Genomic DNA, 19,240 nt, shown 5'->3' with positions numbered 1-19,240 from the left:
GCTACTCGCTGGTTGTTTGTTACCTATGCATAGTCACTACGCCCCCACCTTCATGTACAGATTACCTCAACTAGCCTGTACCCCTGCACACTGACTCGGTACCGGTGCCCCCTGTATATAGCCTCATTATTGTTATTCTCATTGTGTTACTTTTTATTATTACTTTTTATTTTAGTCTACTTGGTAAATGTTTTCTTCTTCTTGAACTGCACTGTAGGTTAAGGGCTTGTAAGTAAAGCATTTCACCGTAAAGTGGGGCGGCAGTGGTTAGAGCTTTGGACTAGTAACCTAAAGGTTGCAAGTTCAAATCCCCGAGCTGACAAGGTACAAATCTGTCGTTCTGCCCCTGAACAAGGCAGTTAACCCACTGTTCCTAGGCTGTCATTGAAAATAAGAATTTGTTCTTAACTGACTTGCCTAGTAAAATAAAGGTAAAATAAAAAAAGTCCAAGTTGGTGTCTTGACGGATTTGTAAAAAGCACTATATATATTTTTATTTTTTATTTTACCAGGCAAGTCAGTTAAGAACAAATTCTTATATATATATATTTTTTTTATGTTTCTGACACTCCCCAGAGGTGTCTCATTATTGGGATTCATTGCTGATTCCTACCTGTAGTTCACTATGAGGTGTCTAGTGATACAGGTTAAGGGTCCTGTTGGAGATTGGTGGTTGGTAGCGGAGTCGAGGGAACAAGCAGGGTTGGACACGGCCATGTTATTATCCTACACAGTCTCTGTGGTTCATATGAACCCCATTCCTGGGAATTAGATTTGATTACAAATCGCCCCTGTCTGTTACCACAGAAGGGTTCCGTCTGTCCCATTCCCAGCTAGGTTACGAGGCGCTTTGTCACCAGTACCTGCATGAATTATGTTCAGTTTGAATAATTTATATCTTGACTTTGGGCAAAAATAGAATTCATTTTAAAATATTTTTTATGTGGTTTTAAAGCTTCTGAATCTGGTGGCTGGTAAATGCTGCCATGGGATGGCATGTTTCAAATAGATCTAGCTTGTGTATCACTATCACTAGCTATCACCAGAAATACTTTAAGAAATTAGGATATTGGAAACTCCTTTCGATTCGTATTAACAGCTTAAAGAAAAGAACATTGCCATGAATTACCCTCTGTGAACAAGAAGCACAACATTACAAATATTTGCAGAGATGTGAGATAATTAACTTGTTCTCTGTAATATCATATAGCTTTGCAATCGTGACTTTCCGTACTTTCAAGGAAAATAGGCATGTTTCTCGACTCATACCCTGACTTTATAAAGGGATTTTCGTGAGAATTAGCTTAGGAACTGCGTGTCACAGAATGACAATGTAAATGCGATTGGTCGACAGTCTCTTGGATGGGCGTTATATACGCGTTGACATTTTCTGGAATAGTTTTTATTTGAAAACATTTTTGTTTACTTGCCTGCCTATTGAATTTGGATTGCACTGTACTGTTCATCTCTGAAACTCACTGAGATAATTCCTTTTATACAGCAGTAGCAATACAGGGATATAACATCTACAGAAAAGACAGGAATGCTTATGGGGGAGCTGTTGCTGTATACAGTGCATTCCGAAAGTATTCAGACCCCTTGACTTTTTCCACATTTTGTTACGTTAAAGCCTTATTCAAAAACTGATTCAATAATTTTTCCCCCCTTTCATTTAGCTCATTTATTTGGCACACCTGCATTTGGGGAGTTTCTCCCATCCTTCTCTGAAGATCCTCTCTAGCTCTGTCAGGTTGGATGGGGAACATCACTGCACAGCTATTTTCAGGTCTCTCCAGAGATGTTAGATCGGGCTCAAGTCCGGGCCCTGGCTATGTCACTCAAGGACATTCAGAGACTTCTACTGAAGCCACTCCTGCGTTGTCTTGGCTGTGTGCTTACGGTTGTTGTCCTGTTGGACGGTGAACCTTCGCCCCAGTCTGAGGTCCTCAGCACTCTGGAGCAGGTCTTTTATCAACGATCTCTCTGCACTTTGCTCCGTTAATATTCCCCTCGATCCTGACTAGTCTCTCAGTCCCTGCTGCTGAAAAAGATCCCCACAGCATGTTGCTGCCACCACCATGCTTCGCCGTAGGGATGGTGCCAGGTTTCCTCCAGATGTGACTCTTGGCATTCAGGCCAGAGTTCAATCTTGGTTTCATCAGACCAGAGAGTATTGTTTCTCATGGTCTGAGAGTCCTTTAGGGGCATTTTGGCCAACTCCAAGCAGGCTGTCATATGCTTTATACTGAGGAGTGTCTTCTGTCTGGCCAGTCTACCATCGAGGCCTGATTGGTGGAGTTCTGCAGAGATGGGAGAACCTTCCAGAAGGACAACCATCTCCACAGAGGAACTCTGGAGCTCTTAGTTGTTCTAAACTTCTTCCATTTAAGAATGATGGAGGCCACTGTGTTCTTAGGGACCTTCAATGCTGCAGACATTTTTTTGGTACCCTTTCCCGGATCTGTGCCTCGACACAATCCTGTCTCAGAGCTCTACAGATAAATTCCTTCGACCTCAGGGCTTGGTTTTTGCTCTGACAACTGTGGGACCTTATATCGACAGGTGTGTGCCTTCCAAATCATGTCCAATCAATTGAATTTACCACAGGTGGACTCCAATCAAACTGTAGATGCATCTCAAGGATGATTAGTGGAATCAGGATGCACCTGAAATCAATTTTGAGTCTCATAGCAAAGGGTCTAAATACTTACGTAAATAACGTATTTCTGTTTTCACTTGTTCATTATGGCTTAAAACTTTCTGAATGCGCTGTTTTATATATTTTTTTAAGTAACCTTTATTTAACTAGGCAAGTCAGTTAAGAACAATTCTTATTTACAATGACGGCCTACACCGGCCAAACCCAGACAACGCTGGGACAATTGAGCGCTGCCCTATGGGACTCCCAATCACGACCGGTTGTGTTACAGCATGGATTCGAACCGGGGTATGTAGTTACGCATCAAGCACTGAGATGCAGACTGCTGCACCACTCAGGAGCCCCAAAATTGATTTTGATTACATTTTGTTTACTTGCTGTTTGAGGTGAAGAAAAAATTACTTTGAGAAGCTCCACAGCTCATTTGTGGTGGTATGTTAAGACAATCAGAAATACTATCAGACATCCCCAAATGGGCACATTTATAGGCCTACATTTGTGTGCAGGCCAGGTAGACTAGTCCTACAGGCCAGGTAGACTAGTCTATATGCGTAATCAGGTGTGCGCCCTTACTCATCATTGACAGGAGTGTTTCTAACAAATAACAATGAATACATTTACAAAATTGACGCATCTTGCGGGGTCAGGTCTGGGTGGTCTACCATGGGTCGTTTCGTTTAGTATCCGTAGGGGTCGGCATGGGGAATGATTATATTTCCCCATAGTATGTTGTACCGAAGTTGACTGACTGAAAGAGAGTGGAACTTTAACACTATAATTAGTGTTCCCTGAAGGAGGGATATGAGGTACAACACCTGTTTGGCCCCAACAGGTGTTGGGTGAAGAACCGTATTAAATTGAAGGAATAATTCCGAGCCTCACGCTCATCACCTGGGGAAGGCGGGGCTTCCAGCAAGGCGTGGATTTAATAGTATGTTGTACCTAGTTTCCCTCCTTCAGGGAACAGTAGTTATAGTCATAACGTGTGGATTTAATAGTATGTTGTACCTAGTTTCCCTCCTTCAGGGAACAGTAGTTATAATCATAAGTTTTGGATTTAAACACTTAGTGTGCAATGCTAGCCAAAGAGCACTTTACTGGTTGAAGTGTTTAACCTCTATGGGACCCCTTCCCGTTCTCATCCCGTTAACGGGATTGAGTTTGACAACAGCCAGTGGAAAATCAGAGCGGCAAATTTAAAACAGCCAAAATCTCATAATTCCATTTTCTCAAACAATCAACTATTTTACACCATTTTAAAGAAACTTCTCGTTAATCTAACCACCTTGTCCGATTTCAAAAAGGCTTTACGGGGAAAGCATAAAATTAGATTATTTTAGGACAAACTTCACAAGAAACACCACACAGCCATTTTCTAAGCAACTAGATGCATCACAAAAACCCAAAACACAGCTAAATGAAGCACTAACCTTTGACGATCTTCATCGGATGGCACTCCTAGGACATTATGTTAGACAATACATGTATGTTTTGCTCGATAATGTTCATATTTATATCCAAAAACAGCATTTTACATTGGCGCGTAATGTTGAGAAATGTTTTCCCTCCAAACCTCCCGGTGAATCAGCACAATGAGCACACAGTACGTAAATTCTCATCGTAAACATTGATCAATATAGAAGTGTTATGCACAGAATTATAGCTACACTTCTCCTAAATGTAATCGCTTTGTCCGATTTCAAAAAAGGTTCACGGCGAAAGCAATTTGCAATAATCTGAGAATGGCCCAGATGACACTAACAACTAGCAAACAGAAACCCGCCATCTTGGAGTCAATAAAACAAAAAAATTACATTATAAATATTCACTTACCTTTGATTATCTTCATCAGAAGGCACTCCCAGGTATCCCAGCTCCACAATAAATGTTCAATAAAGTTCATATTTATTTCCAAATAATCCATTTTGTTCGCGCGTTAGGTTCACTATCCAAATCCACTACACACGTGCTTACTTAGTCCAGACGAAAAGTCAAAAAAGTTATACTACAGTTTGTAGAAACATGTCAAACAATGTATAGAATCAATCTTTAGGTTGCTTTTATCATATATCTTGAATACAATTCCAACCGGACCTATCCGTTCTCTTTAGGAGTGAATATTAACTCAGCTCACTCCCAAGATATTGCGCGTGACTTGAACCCATGCCTTATAATGGGACACCAGTTTGCCACAGCTGGTATTCACTTCAAATTCACCATAGAATCTTCAAACACCTTTCTAAAGACTGCTGACATCTAGTGGAAGCTTTAGGAAGTGCAAAATGAACCCTAACACACTGTATACAGTCAAGGCAATCACTTGAAAGGACTACAAGCACCAGACTTCCTACTTCCTGCTTGGATTTCTCTCAGGTTTTTGCCTGCCATATGAGTTCTGTTATACTCACAGACACCATTCAAACAGTTTTAGAAACTTCAGAGTGTTTTCTATCCAAATCTACTAATACTAGGCATATTCTAGTTTCTGGGACAGAGTAGTAACCTGTTTAAATTGGGTACGTTTTTCATCCGGCCGTGAAAATACTGCCCCCTAGCCCCAACAGGTTAAGTATAAAGCAGTTGATTTGCGGCAATAACACAAAGTTAAGTTGGAGATTCAAACGATACTCACAATTATAATCTAAAAGTAGTGTGAAATACACTCATAATCAACCTGGAAATGGAGGCTATTTTTGCTGTCAGCCTATGAGAACTCCCCTGAGTTTTCCCCCACGGTGGTGAATTAGTGACTAGACACAGAGCTTAATGTGAGTTTCCTTGAGTAGCACTCCGGATCTTGCGCTGTAATATTCAGAATACGTTGTGAAAAATTCAAATCTTTACTCACCATTTTTGCTCCAGGCAGATATACTACATCCATAACCTCTTACATCTAGATGTTCCGCTAGCGGAACACCTGCTCCAATATCCAATGATAGGCGTGGCGCGAATTACAAATTCCTCAAAAATACAAAAACTTCCATTTTTCAAACATATGACTATTTCACAGCATTTTAAAGACAAGACTCTCCTTTATCTAACCACACTGTCCGATTTCAAAAAGGCTTTACAGCGAAAGCAAAACATTAGATTATGTCAGCAGAATACCCAGCCAGAAATAATCAGACACCCATTTTTCAAGCTAGCATATAATGTCACAAAAACAAAACCACAGCTAAATGCAGCACTAACCTTTGATGATCTTCATCAGATGACACACCTAGGACCTTATGTTATACAATACATGCATGTTTTGTTCAATCAAGTTCATATTTATATCAAAAAACAGCTTTTTACATTAGCATGTGACGTTCAGAACTAGCATACCCCCCGCAAACCTCCGGTGAATTTACTAAATTACTCACGATAAACGTTCACAAAAAAAATAAATTATTTTAAGAATTATAGATACAGAACTCCTTTGTGCAATCGAGGTGTCCGATTTTAAAATAGCTTTTCAGTGAAAGCACATTTTGCAATATTCTGAGTAGATAGCCCAGCCATCACGGCTAGCTATTTAGACACCCACCAAGTTTAGCCCTGACCAAACTCCGATTTACTATTACAAAAGTTTGATTACCTTTGGTGTTCTTCGGCAGAATGCACTCCCAGGACTGCTACTTCAATAACAAATGTTGGTTTGGTTCAAAATAATCCATTGTTATATCCAAATAGCGGCGTTTTGTTCGTGCGTTCAAGACACTATCCGAAGTGTAAATAAGGGTCACGAGCATGGCGCATTTCGTGACAAAAGATTTCTAAATATTCCATTACCGTACTTCGAAGCATGTCAACCGCTGTTTAAAATCAATTTTTATGCCATTTTTCTCGTAAAAAAGCGATAATATTCCGACCGGGAATCTGCGTTTAGGTAAACAGATGAAAGAAAACAAAGCATGGGGTCGACGCGGGCACGCGCCTGAGTCTCACAGTACTGTAACCAGCCACTATCCAAACTCGCTACTTTTTTACAGCCAGAGCCTGCAAAGCCACGATTCAGCTTTTTGCCGCCTTCTGAGAGCCCATGGGAGCCATAGGAAGTGTCACGTAACAGCAGAGATCCTCTGTAATGGATAGAGATAATCAAGAAGGGCAAGAAATTGGCAGACAGGGCACTTCCTGCATGGAATCTTCTCAGGTTTTGGCCTGCCAAATGAGTTCTGTTATACTCACAGACACCATTCAAACAGTTTTAGAAACTTTGGAGTGTTTTCTATCCAAAGCTAATAATTATATGCATATTCTAGTTTCTGGGCAGGAGTAATAATCAGATTAAATCGGGTACGTTTTTTATCCGGCCGTGAAAATACTGCCCCCTAGCCATAACAGGATAACAAGTGGTTTCCTCATTAGCAAGGAGGAGTTTCTGCGGTCAAATTGTGTGTGCTTTGCCCTCGTGCCACAATTTTAGCTAACACAGAAAGTGGACTATATTGGAGACCTAAAGTTGTCTGGCACATTGCATAGGGTTTCAACAACTTTAACTTATTTCTAGCCTGCAATCATCAATGTTACTAATAATGTGAAAACAAGACTAAATATGACTATTGTTGCTCATTTTAAGACAATTGTCAAATAATTTTAACATTCATTAGACGTCAATTGTTGTACAACATCATGGCTCCGCTGTTGGCATCACATTTTACAGTGGATTCCGCTGTTGTGGGCCTTTAACTATAATAAAAAACAGCCCCAAAAGCCACATAACCTTATGTCCTAACTAGGCAGAACTAGGTTTGGATTATTTCCTCAACTATATTCTTTCCCATATATTGTATACATGAAGCCAACATGGCTTTACACTCATTAAAGTAAGTTTCCAATCTACATGTACAACTAGCTAACGTTAGCTTCGTTAACTAACTAACTAACTAACTAACTAACTAACTGACCAACTAACTAACTAACTGACGGTGACCTGTCCAGACGAGATGTTACAACAAACTGAATCGTCAATGGAGGTCTTCCTCTTTATATAGCCTGCTACAGCATGCAATACTATTAACTCACAAGGGGGCATAACGTTACATGTACAATACTATCCCATTTTGGAAACGTTACATGTACAATACTATCCCATTTTGGAAACGTTACATGGACAGTACTATCCCATTTAGGAAACGTTACATGGACAATACTATCCCATTTTGGAAATGTTACATGGACAATACTATCCCATTTTGGAAACGTTACATGTACAATACTATCCCATTTTGGAAACGTTACATGTACAATACTATCCCATTTTGGAAACGTTACATGTACAATACTATCCCATTTTGGAAACGTTACATGTACAATACTATCCCATTTAGGAAACGTTACATGGACAGTACTATCCCATTTAGGAAACGTTACATGGACAATACTATCCCATTTAGGAAACGTTACATGGACAATACTATCCCATTTAGGAAACGTTACATGTACAATACTATCCCATTTTGGAAACGTTACATGTACAATACTATCCCATTATGGAAACGTTACATGTACAATACTATCCCATTATGGAAACGTTACATGTACAATACTATCCCATTTTGGAAACGTTACATGTACAATAGTATCCCATTTTGGAAACGTTATATGTACCATACTATCCCATTTTGGAAACGTTACATGTCCGCCCCCTTGTGGAGGGAAATTAATATCTTAGATGGTAGCTGTAGATGGGGTTCAAATGCATAATGGTATTAATACAGTGTCTGGACTACCTCTTTTGTATAAATGCCCTTCAGAATCCAAACACAGTATTGCCACGCAGCAAAATGTTGATTATAATCTTTCAAGTCAGCCTGATAAAATATTGAACAATTTGTGTACAAAGATATCTTGAAAAGTGATATTAGGCCTGTATGGCAGTACTGTATTGGCTAGTGCTTTGTCCAATATGTTCCTCTATTTTACATTCAATTGTATGTCGATGCCATTTATCTTTCAATATTTATTATATATATATATATATTAATGCTTGTAAGACTATTCTTTGACACATTTTCTCTTCCTTTGAAATTCTTATAGGACAGAACATGGACACAATGCAATTGGGATCAAGAAGAAGGTAAAGATATGTTGTAGGACAGCTGCATTTGAAGTGTACATTTAACCTACATAGCAGTCAATACAAACATAGAACATCACCCAAAACACACAAAACAAACACTCCCTGCCACGCCCTGACCAAACTACAATAACAAATAACCCCTTTTACTGGTCAGGACGTGACAGCACCCCCCAAAGTTGCTCCCCCCCCAAAGGTGCAGACCCCGAAATGCACCTCAAACAAAAAAAAAAACCCACAAAAACAACCCCAAACTTAAAGGGAGGGAAGGGAGGGTGGCCACCGTCAAGGACGGTTCCTGTGCTACACCCCCCTTCCCAATCCTCCCCCTTCGGAGGTGGCTCTGGGCGTAGCTCCCGTTCCGTAGACTCTAGGCTGGGGAGCGTCGCTGGAGACTCTAGGCTGGGGAGCGTCGCTGGAGACTCTAGGCTGGGGAGCGTCGCTGGAGACTCTAGGCTGGGGAGCGTCGCTGGAGACTCTAGGCTGGGGAGCGTCGCTGGAGACTCCTGGCTGGGGAGCGTCGCTGGAGACTCCTGGCTGGGGAGCGTCGCTGGAGACTCCTGGCTGGGGAGCGTCGCTGCCTGCTCCGGACTGTAGGCCGTCCCTGCCGGCTCCGGACTGTAGGCCGTCTCTGCAGGCTCCGGACTGTAGGCCGTCTCTGCAGGCTCCGGACTGTAGGCCGTCTCTGCAGGCTCCGGACTGTAGGCCGTCTCTGCAGGCTCCGGACTGTAAACTGTCGCCGGAAGCTCCGGACGGGGAACTGTCGCCGGAAGCTCCGGACGGGGAACTGTCGCCGGAAGCTCCGGACGGGGAACTGTCGCCGGAAGCTCCGGACGGGGAACTGTCGCGGGAAGCTCCGGACGGGGAACTGTCGCGGGAAGCTCCGGACGGGGAACTGTCGCGGGAAGCTCCGGACGGGGAACTGTCGCGGGAAGCTCCGGACGGGGAACTGTCGCGGGAAGCTCCGGACAGGGAACTGTCGCGGGAAGCTCTGGACGGGGAATGCGCACTGGAGGCCTGATGCGTGGGGCTGGCTTTGGAGGCGCCAGACTAGTAACACACACCACAGGGCTAGTGCGAGGAGCAGAAACAGGACGTACTGGACTGAGCAGGCGCACTGGAGGCCTGATGCGTGGGACTGGCTTTGGAGGCGCCAGACTAGTAACTCGCACCACAGGGCTAGTGCGAGGAGCAGGAACAGGACATACTGGACTGGGCAGGCGCACTGGAGGCCTGATGCGTGGGACTGGCTTTGGAGGCGCCAGACTAGTTACACGCACCTCAGGGCTAGTGCGAGGAGCAGGAACAGGACGTACGGGGCTGTGGAGGCGTACCGGAGATCTGGAGCTCAGGGCTGGCACACACCATCCTGGCTGCATGGTCACTATAGCCCGGCACGGGTGGAGCGCTGGCACAGGGCGAACTGGGCTGTGCTGGGGAATGATTGCTGCCGTGCGTAGAGCAGGCGCAGGGTAGGCTGGACCTAGGAGACGCACTAGTGGCCAGATGTGCTGCGCCGGCGCACTTCTCCCTGGCTGAGTGCCAACTCTACCACGGCAATGCTGAGGAGCCCGTATCGACCGCACCGGGCTATAGCTGCGCACTGGCGACACAGTGCGTAACTCAGCATAACAGGGTGCCTGCTTGATCCGTCGCTCCCCATAATAAGCACGAGGAGTTGGCTCAGGTCTCCAACCTGACTTACCCCAACTCCCCGTGTGCCCTCCCCCCCCCCCCCCCATTTTTTTGGGGGGGCTGCCTCTCAGGCTCCTGTAGCTCCGTTAATTTGTCCTCCCAGAATCATCGTTCCTCCTTCCATGTCGATCCTTCTCCCCGGTGCTCCAGTCCACGCTGCTTGGTCTTCTTGTGGTGGGTGGTTCTGTAATGGCCGTCGAAGGGAGTAGACCAAGGCGCAGCGGGTTGTGTGCTCATATTTAAATATTTATTCGAACATTTAAACAAAACAACAAAAACGACAGCCAAACAATACTGTCAGGTACACTAAACACTAAACAGAAAATAACCACCCACAAAACACAATGAGAAAACCCCCTACTTAAATATGGTCTCTAATCAGAGGCAACGAGATTCAACTCCCTCCAATTAGAGACCAACCCCAAATAATTCCAACATAGACAACCTAGATTAAACATAGAAATAGAATAACATAGAACATCACCCAAAACACACAAACAAACACCCCCTGCCACGCCCTGACCAAACTACAATAACAAAATAACCCCTTTTACAATACACACTAAAGCTGATAAAATCTGTATTTAGCATCAAGTCTACAATATTGTTAGTTTACCTATGATTCACCTTTAATGTTGTTTTTATTGTACATCATTAGTTGTATTTTTTAAATGTCATGTCATGTATTCCCCTGTGGCTCAGTTGGTAGAGGATGGTGTTTGCAACGCCAGCATGGTGTGTGCAATGCCAGGGTTGTGGGTTTGAGTCCCACGGGGGGCTAGTACAAAAAATGCATGAAATGAAATGTATGCATTCACTACTGTAAGTCGCTCTGGATAAGAGCGTCTGCTAAATGACTAAAATGTAAAAAAATGTCATGAAAAGCACTATACAAAGTAAATGTATTATTTATTATGGTCTGACATGTCTGCAGAATTGTTGCCATTTTGTAATGTGTTTTGTTTGGTTAATTGTAAATATGAATTTACATTTGTGGTGCCACTAAATAAACAATGAATTATTTAAATCAATACTGTCAATATTGTTATTAATAATATTAAAATATGATTTTATAATGGAGAGAGGGTGGACAGGGAGCTTAAAAAATGAACCCCAAAAGGTTCTTTGAGGAACCATGATAAGGGGTTCTTCAAAGAACTTATAGGGGTTCCCACAAAAGGTTCTTTGAATAACTTTTAGGGGTTCCCCACAGTTTCAATTTGAAGAACCCTTAAAGGATACTCCAGGAACCTTTACTTTTTAGAGTGTATATTGATAAAATTCACCTTGTCCGAGAGACATTTACATAGTTATACACAGCCCAATTTGGGATGACTATTTTAGGGCGAAATAGCGGCCACAGACCTGATATTGACCATAATTCAACGTCCTTGGACGTCACGTGCTGAGGGGGTATGACCAAAGTTATTCTATTTAGCTACACTTTGTAGTACATTTTTACACTATAATAAATGTTTCTGATGCCACATCGCCCGTTTTCAAAGGGAGTCATTGGTTTTTAGGGGAAGTCGCTTTTTAGCTGAAAGTATTTTCTCAACTGCGATACCAACTCCAGTCAGCAGATGGCGATGTGCGTCTTTCAGGTGATTCTGCCACTGTGACGTATAATCTAGTGGACGGGACGCTTCTTCAGCATCAACAGCTAGTCAGCCACCTTGGTTCACTCTAACTTTATGGAAAAAGGTTTATTCAATAAATCTAGCAACTCCTGTCATACTGGGAAGAACCTCCCCAAGCCTTAAGGGCAGTTTATTTCAAATGTAGTACCTGGATGGAGAAAGTCCAAAAAGCGTTTTATAGTTACATCGTTAGGGTAACTTAACCTAAAGTGGACACACTCCCATCAGTTTCTGAGACAACTGGCCAGACTTTGTAGACTGTTTAATAATGCTTAACCCTCATCTTTATCAAATGATCCATAAAAGATACCAACTCAAAACTTTCGTTTGTCTACATATGGGTTGTTTAAATTGTATCTAATTATATTCCCTATATTACTTTATCAAATCTCTAGTAATCGATTCTACACACATACAATTCATCATATTTTCATATATTCACAGAATCCATAGAAAACGTAAGAAATTCTCAGGTAGTCACGACAACCATTCCATTTTTTTTTTCAAGGACTCTCCACAGCTACTAAGCAGCTCTCCAAACATACTCCCAGCAGAACCAAAAATAAACTTTTGTTTCCCGGACAATGACCATGGGATCCTGAACGGTTCTCTAACCTCCCAGAGACCACGGCAAAATCAAGCCTCCCAGGAACTATAGACCTTCCGCTGCTTTCTAAAATATCATCCCGCTCTCAATACCACCCCAGTTTGTATATGTTACCATCTAGATGTCAGATTAAGACTCATTTCCACATTCACACAACTCTCATATCACAGTCACACAATGCTATTCTCAAACATACCCAATCAATGAGTTAGTTGTTCAACAATATTTTAACCTGCAGGAATATTTTCACATTTCTATGTCATGGTCAGTTCCTAGGATAATGTAACTCATACATTTACATCTTTCAATACTTCTAAAATGGTGTCCAGGTTTAAAATAATTACAGGTGCACCTTACCATCTTATACTATATCATAAATGGTCTTAACTAGTAAACACAGATTCTAGTTTTCATCCAGTTCACACAGATAGCTGACTCAGCCTCAGAGCCTCCCTGTTTACACCTCCACATAGGAATACACACTCAGAGCCTCCTGACTGGGCCCTGTTTACACCTCCACACAGGAATACACACTCAGACCCTACGGGGCTTTTCTAAAAACTCCACTTTGCGTGTTTCGCTCACCTTTTTTTTTAAAACTACGTTCGAGATGTGGTATCCACTCGGCTTGCTGGTTCTCAGTACAAAGTTGGGTAAATTTGCTCCGTTCCAGAAGTGTGGTCTCCCTGAGATCCCAAGTTTGAGGGATCCCTCGTGCACCATTTACCCAGGTCACCAGGAGCCAGGTAATTTACCCAGATCACCAGGAGCGGTCACCAAGTGAAGATTCACATCCCCATCGCCAAATGTGGTGGTTAATTTCTTTAATATCAATTGAGGAGACAAACTTATCACACAAGTCAGAGTTATTCTTAAACTAAATCGTTATTCACTTATAAGGGAGCAGGTAAATACAACGTACGCATATAAAGTGAATCAATTGAGTGCCCTACGATAATGATGGCTGGTGGAACCACGGGACAAAAGTACAAAGGTCTTTTATAGCCCTTTCAACCTACATGACCAACAACAGATTTATAGAACGGGTCACAGGGTTAAGATTTGTATGAAAGATACTTATAATTCTCAGCAGACAGTATCTGCTGTAAAAACAGTACTCTTTGTGTAGAGACCAGGGTCTGGCCCTGGGGTCATCTCTCCCTGGTCCCATATAGAACAGAAACATTAACTCATGCTCTGGAATGTGGTCTCTTTAGGTTTTATCACCAAAAAGTCATTGTAAATCTCCTGTCAGTGTTTTCTCCCAGAGGCCCATCCTCAGTAGAACACAGACACTATAGTTCTAAGAACCCTCTATTCTGTTGCATAAAACAACCAATTGATGCAATAAAAGTATTATAACAATGTTGCAGTTTTGCTCTCTCAGTGTCCACTGAAAGTTGACTAGTAACAACAACTGGGACCTAAAAGACACCCACCATGAGACCCACCAAATCTGCCCAAGAAGAGGAAAACTAAAGAAAAACCCACACCAAACTTAAAGACAGGAAGCAAACCAAAAAGGTGGAGCAACTAAAGGTGTTGACTCTCCACATGTATCAAGACAACTGGAACACTGGGCCAGACACTCTTAAATAGAACCTGGACCAGCTCAGGTGAAACACCTTCCCACTAACGAGATGGACAAGCCAGCACAGGTGTAACACATACTGACTAACGAGGTGACACCAATCAGTGCGTCCTACGGGCTAACGAGCTAGACGTGCTAAAATCCAAACCTCAAAACAAAAATGGAAAAACCAAAGACGGTAACACCTTAAGAGAATGCTTACCACCAACAGAAAACAACTTCCATTTCACATTATAATCAACTACAATGCTTCACCTTCACCAATATAAACATGGGGTCTACTGGCTGTCAACAATTAAAAACAATATTTTTTTATATCTTCCTAAAACTCACTAGCTTCTAGAACTCTCGTCTTCCTAAAACTCACTAGCTTCTAGAACTCTCGTCCTCTTGGAACGAGCCCAAACAAAACTCATCTCCGATATGGAAGAACATGCAGTCAAAATAAATTGTGATCCATGGCAACGCACTGTCTAAACGCAAAACTTTTTGACTGCCCACCTTTGAGACAATCAGAAACCAAGTTGTCCTTACCACGGACATGTCTGATTTCAAGAGGAAACTCCTGCAATATCCGTAGTAACTTTCCACCTCACTGCGGAGCTTCTCTCTCTTTTCAGGGTTCACTAGATAGGCATGTTGTTGGATCGGGGCCCAGTCCCCAATGTCATGCTCTAGTACATTTGGGTTGGCACATGTGAGAATGAACCCTGATATTATAAAAGCAGGGCAACAATGTCAATATAATTGTACCAAAAAATTGTCAGTTGGTTGCATAAATAAATATCATTACTAAATGTTACATGAAATGTAAATATTAAATAGCCCCAAAGTCAAAACACAGTTTTAACGTGTCTAAATCAATAACCAATATGCAGAAACAGTTCGGGATAAATTGAAAACCTAAACATAAAATGTGCTACATACACAAACATCTGCAATAATCATATTACTTGTAATTTTTTAAACAAGCACCTTATAAACTGCACAAGCACCAGAAACGCTGTTGTTTTGACAAGTAGCAATAAATCACTGATTTCGATTAGGGGGGAAATCAGGGTGTACGTGATGTTGAAACTAACACAACTAAAAAACACATGGAAATGGGAGATATATTTTACCTCACGGCTCTTCCAATTCAGAGCCTGGATTGTCCCCTTGAGGCTAATATCCATATCATGTTGAAATCAATAGAACAGGGGGCAAACGTTTAGGGTTCTACATTGTGACATTATTAAAATACTCCTTCTACAATGTTAAAACATTCTACATTGTGACATTAATTCATTGAAATCATGAAACAACTCCTTCATGTATTTTCTGATATTTGATCAGAGATCTTTTATCAGATTATCTCTGGTCACAGCTAAGAGATTTCTCTCCTCTGTGTGTTCTCTGGTGTCGAGTCAGATCACTAGATGTAATAAACCTCTTCCCACATTGAGCACAGCTATAAGATTTATCTCCTGTGTGTGTTCTCTGGTGTATTGTCAGACCGCTAGATGAAACATAACTTTTCCCACATTGACCACAGCGATAAGGCTTCTCTCCTGTGTGTGTTCTCTGGTGTACTATCAGATGGCTAGATGTAATAAAACTCTCCCCACATTGAGCACAGCTATAAGGTTTCTCTCCTGTGTGTATTCTCTGGTGCACTGTCAGATTGATAAATTGACCAAAACTCTTCCCACATTGACCACAGCTATAAGATTTCTCTCTTGTGTGTGTTCTCTTGTGTACTGTCAGACCGCTAGATGAAACAAAACTCTTCCCACATTGATCACAGCTATAAGGTTTCTCTCCTGTGTGTGTTCTACGGTGTGATATCAGGCTGGTTGATTGAGTAAAACTCTTCCCACATTGAGTACAGCTAAAAGGTTTCTCTCCTGTGTGGATTCTCTGATGAATTTTAATGCCTGATGAGAAGGTGAATCTCTTCCCACAGTCAGAGCAGCAGTGAGTTCTCTTCCCTGTGGGTCTCTGCTGGTGTTTCTTGAGGTGTTCTGATGTGGAGAGACTCTTCTCTGCCTCCTCAGCATCATGAGGTTTTTGAGGCTCCCCAGAGGGTCCACGATAGTTACGTCTCTCTCCTGCGTGAACAATAAAGTTAGACAGATGGTTAAAGGCCCACAAAAAAGGAGCAAGAATAGTCATATTTTGTCTTGTTTTCACATGAGTAGTAACATCGATGATTGAGTTATTCAAGTTATTCAAGTTGTTGAAACCCTAAGCAATGTGCCAGACAACTATTGGTCTCGAATATAGGCACCTTTCTGTGTTTGCTAAAATTGCGGCACGAGGGCAATGCACACGCAATTTGGTTGTAGAAATACCTCCCTGCTAATGAGGAAACCGCTAGTTATGGATGTACTATATCTGCCTGGAGCAAAAATGGTGAGCAAAGATTTTAGTTTTTCACAATGTATTCTGAATGTGAATGGGGGAAAACTCAGGGGAGTAACCTCCATTTCCAGGTTGCTTATGAGTGCATTTCACACTACTTTGGATTATAATTGTAAGGCTCATTTGAATGTCCTGCTTAATATAAATTTAGTGTCATCATCGCAAATCAACTGCTTTATACTTTTTTTAAAACACTTCAACCAGTAAAATGCTCTTTGGCTAGCTTATCCATCAGCCTGACAATGAGGGTTTGTACACTAAGTGTTTGCCAAATTGGCACACAATTTCACCTAACAATAACATAGACCTACTGTAGGACCCATAACTTCACCTAACAACAAATATTGTGATACCATATATATATATAAATACCATGTCGTGATGTTTGTCATGTGACTGGCATTCAGAAAATGATTTCCTGGATCAGCTGATGATAGTTGAACATGTGACTGTAACTAAACAGCTACAGTATTAAGTATTATGTGTAATTATTGAAGAACCACATTAATGACAGTATCCATTTGGGTGTTGTCTGTAAAGTTAAGATGACTGTTATTTGTTGTTTTAGGTATTATTATTATCATCATCATCACAGGAGAGGCAGACTGAGCGGCCTACTGGTCAGACTCAGAAGGAGAGCACATCATCCACCGCTTCCGATCATATTACTCGCCAATGTCCAATCTCTAGCCCAGTCAAAACTGTTCGCTGCTCTGGCACCCCAATGGTGGAACAAGCTCCCTCACGACGCCAGGGCAGCGGAGTCAATCACCACCTTCCGGAGACACCTGAAACCCCACCTCTTCAAGGAATACCTAGGATAGCATAAAGTAATCCTTCTAACCCCCCCAAAAGATTTAGATGCACTATTGTAAAGTGGTTGTTCCACTGGATATACTATGGTGAATTTACCAATTTGTAAGTCGCTCTGGATAAGATGGTCTGCTAAATGACTTAAATGTAAATGTCTAGACAACAAGGTGGACGAAATTGCTACCAGATAAATAAACAACTTCTTTGCTCGCTTTGAGGACAATACAGTGCCACCGACACGGCCCGCTACCAAAGACTGTAGGCTCTCCTTCTCCATGGCCGACGTGAGTAAAACATTTAAACGTGTTAACCCTCGCAAGGCTGACGGCCCAGATGGCATCCCTCGCCACGTCCTCATAGCATTCTCAGACCAACTGGCTGGTGTGTTTACGGACATATTCAATCATCTGCTGTTCCCACATGCTTCAAGATGGCCACCATTATTCCTGTTCCCAAGAAAGCTAAGGTAACTGAACTAAATTACTATCGCCCCATTTCAGTCATCATGAAGTGCTTTGAGAAACTAGTCAAGAATCATATCACCTCCACGCTACCTGATACCCTAGACCCACTTCAATTTGCTTACTGCCCCAATAGGGCCACGATGCAATCGCCATCACACTGCCCTATCTCATCAGGACAAAAGGAACACCTATGTAAGAATGCTGTTCATTGACTACAGCTCAGCATTTAACACCATAATACCCTCCAAACTCCTCATTAAGCTGGAGACCCTGGGTCTCAACCCCGCCCTGTGCAACTGGATCCTGGACTTTCTGACGGGCCGCCCCCAGGTGGTGAGGGTAGGAAACAACATCTCCACCCCGCTGATCCTCAACACTGGGGCCCCGCAAGGGTGCGTTCTCAGCCCTCTCCTGTACTCCCTGTTCACCCATGACTGGGTGGCCATGCACGCTTCCAACTGCAGACGACACTACAGTAGTTGGCTTGATTACCAACAACAACGAGACGGCCTACAGGGAAGAGGTTCGGGCCCTCAGAGTGTGGTGTCAGGGAAATAACCTCTCACTCAACATCAACAAAACAAAGGAGATGATTGTGGACTTCAAGGAAACTGCAGAGGGAGCACCCCCCCATCCACATCGACGGGACAGTAGTGGAGAAGGTGGAACGTTTTAAGTTCCTCGGTGTACACATCACGGACAAAATGAAATGGTCCACCCACACAGACAGCGTGGTGAAATAGGTGCAACAGGGCCTCCTCAACCTCAGGAAGTTGAAGAAATTTGTCGTCACCGAAAACACTCAAACTTTTACAGATGCACAATCGAGAGTATCCTGTCAGGCTGTATCACCGCCTGGTACGGCAACTCCACCGCCCTCAACCGCAAGGCTCTCCAAAGGGTAGTGTGGTCTACTCAACGCATCAATGGGGGCAAACTACCTGCCCTCCAGATCACCTACAACACCCGATGTCACAGGAAGGCCAAAAAGATCATCAAGGACAACAACCACCCGAGCCACTGCCTGTTCACCCCGCTATCATCCAGAAGGTGAGGTCAGTACAGGTGCATCAAAGCTGGGACCGAAAGACTGAAAAACAGCTTCTATCTCAAGACCATCAGACTGTTAAACAGCCATCACTAACATTGAGTGGCTGCTGCCAACATACTGACTCAATCTCTGACCACTTTAATAAATGGACTTAATCAAAAGGTATCACCAGTCACTTTAATAACGTTTACATACCCTACATTACTCATCTCATATGTATATACTGTATTCTAGGCCTGTAAATATGCCAATT

The sequence above is a fragment of the Salmo salar genome, chromosome 02 (assembly GCF_965601325.2).
Source record: "Salmo salar chromosome 02, fSalSal1, whole genome shotgun sequence".
Taxonomy (NCBI): domain Eukaryota; kingdom Metazoa; phylum Chordata; class Actinopteri; order Salmoniformes; family Salmonidae; genus Salmo; species Salmo salar.
Note: the sequence above shows the minus strand (reverse complement) of the source record.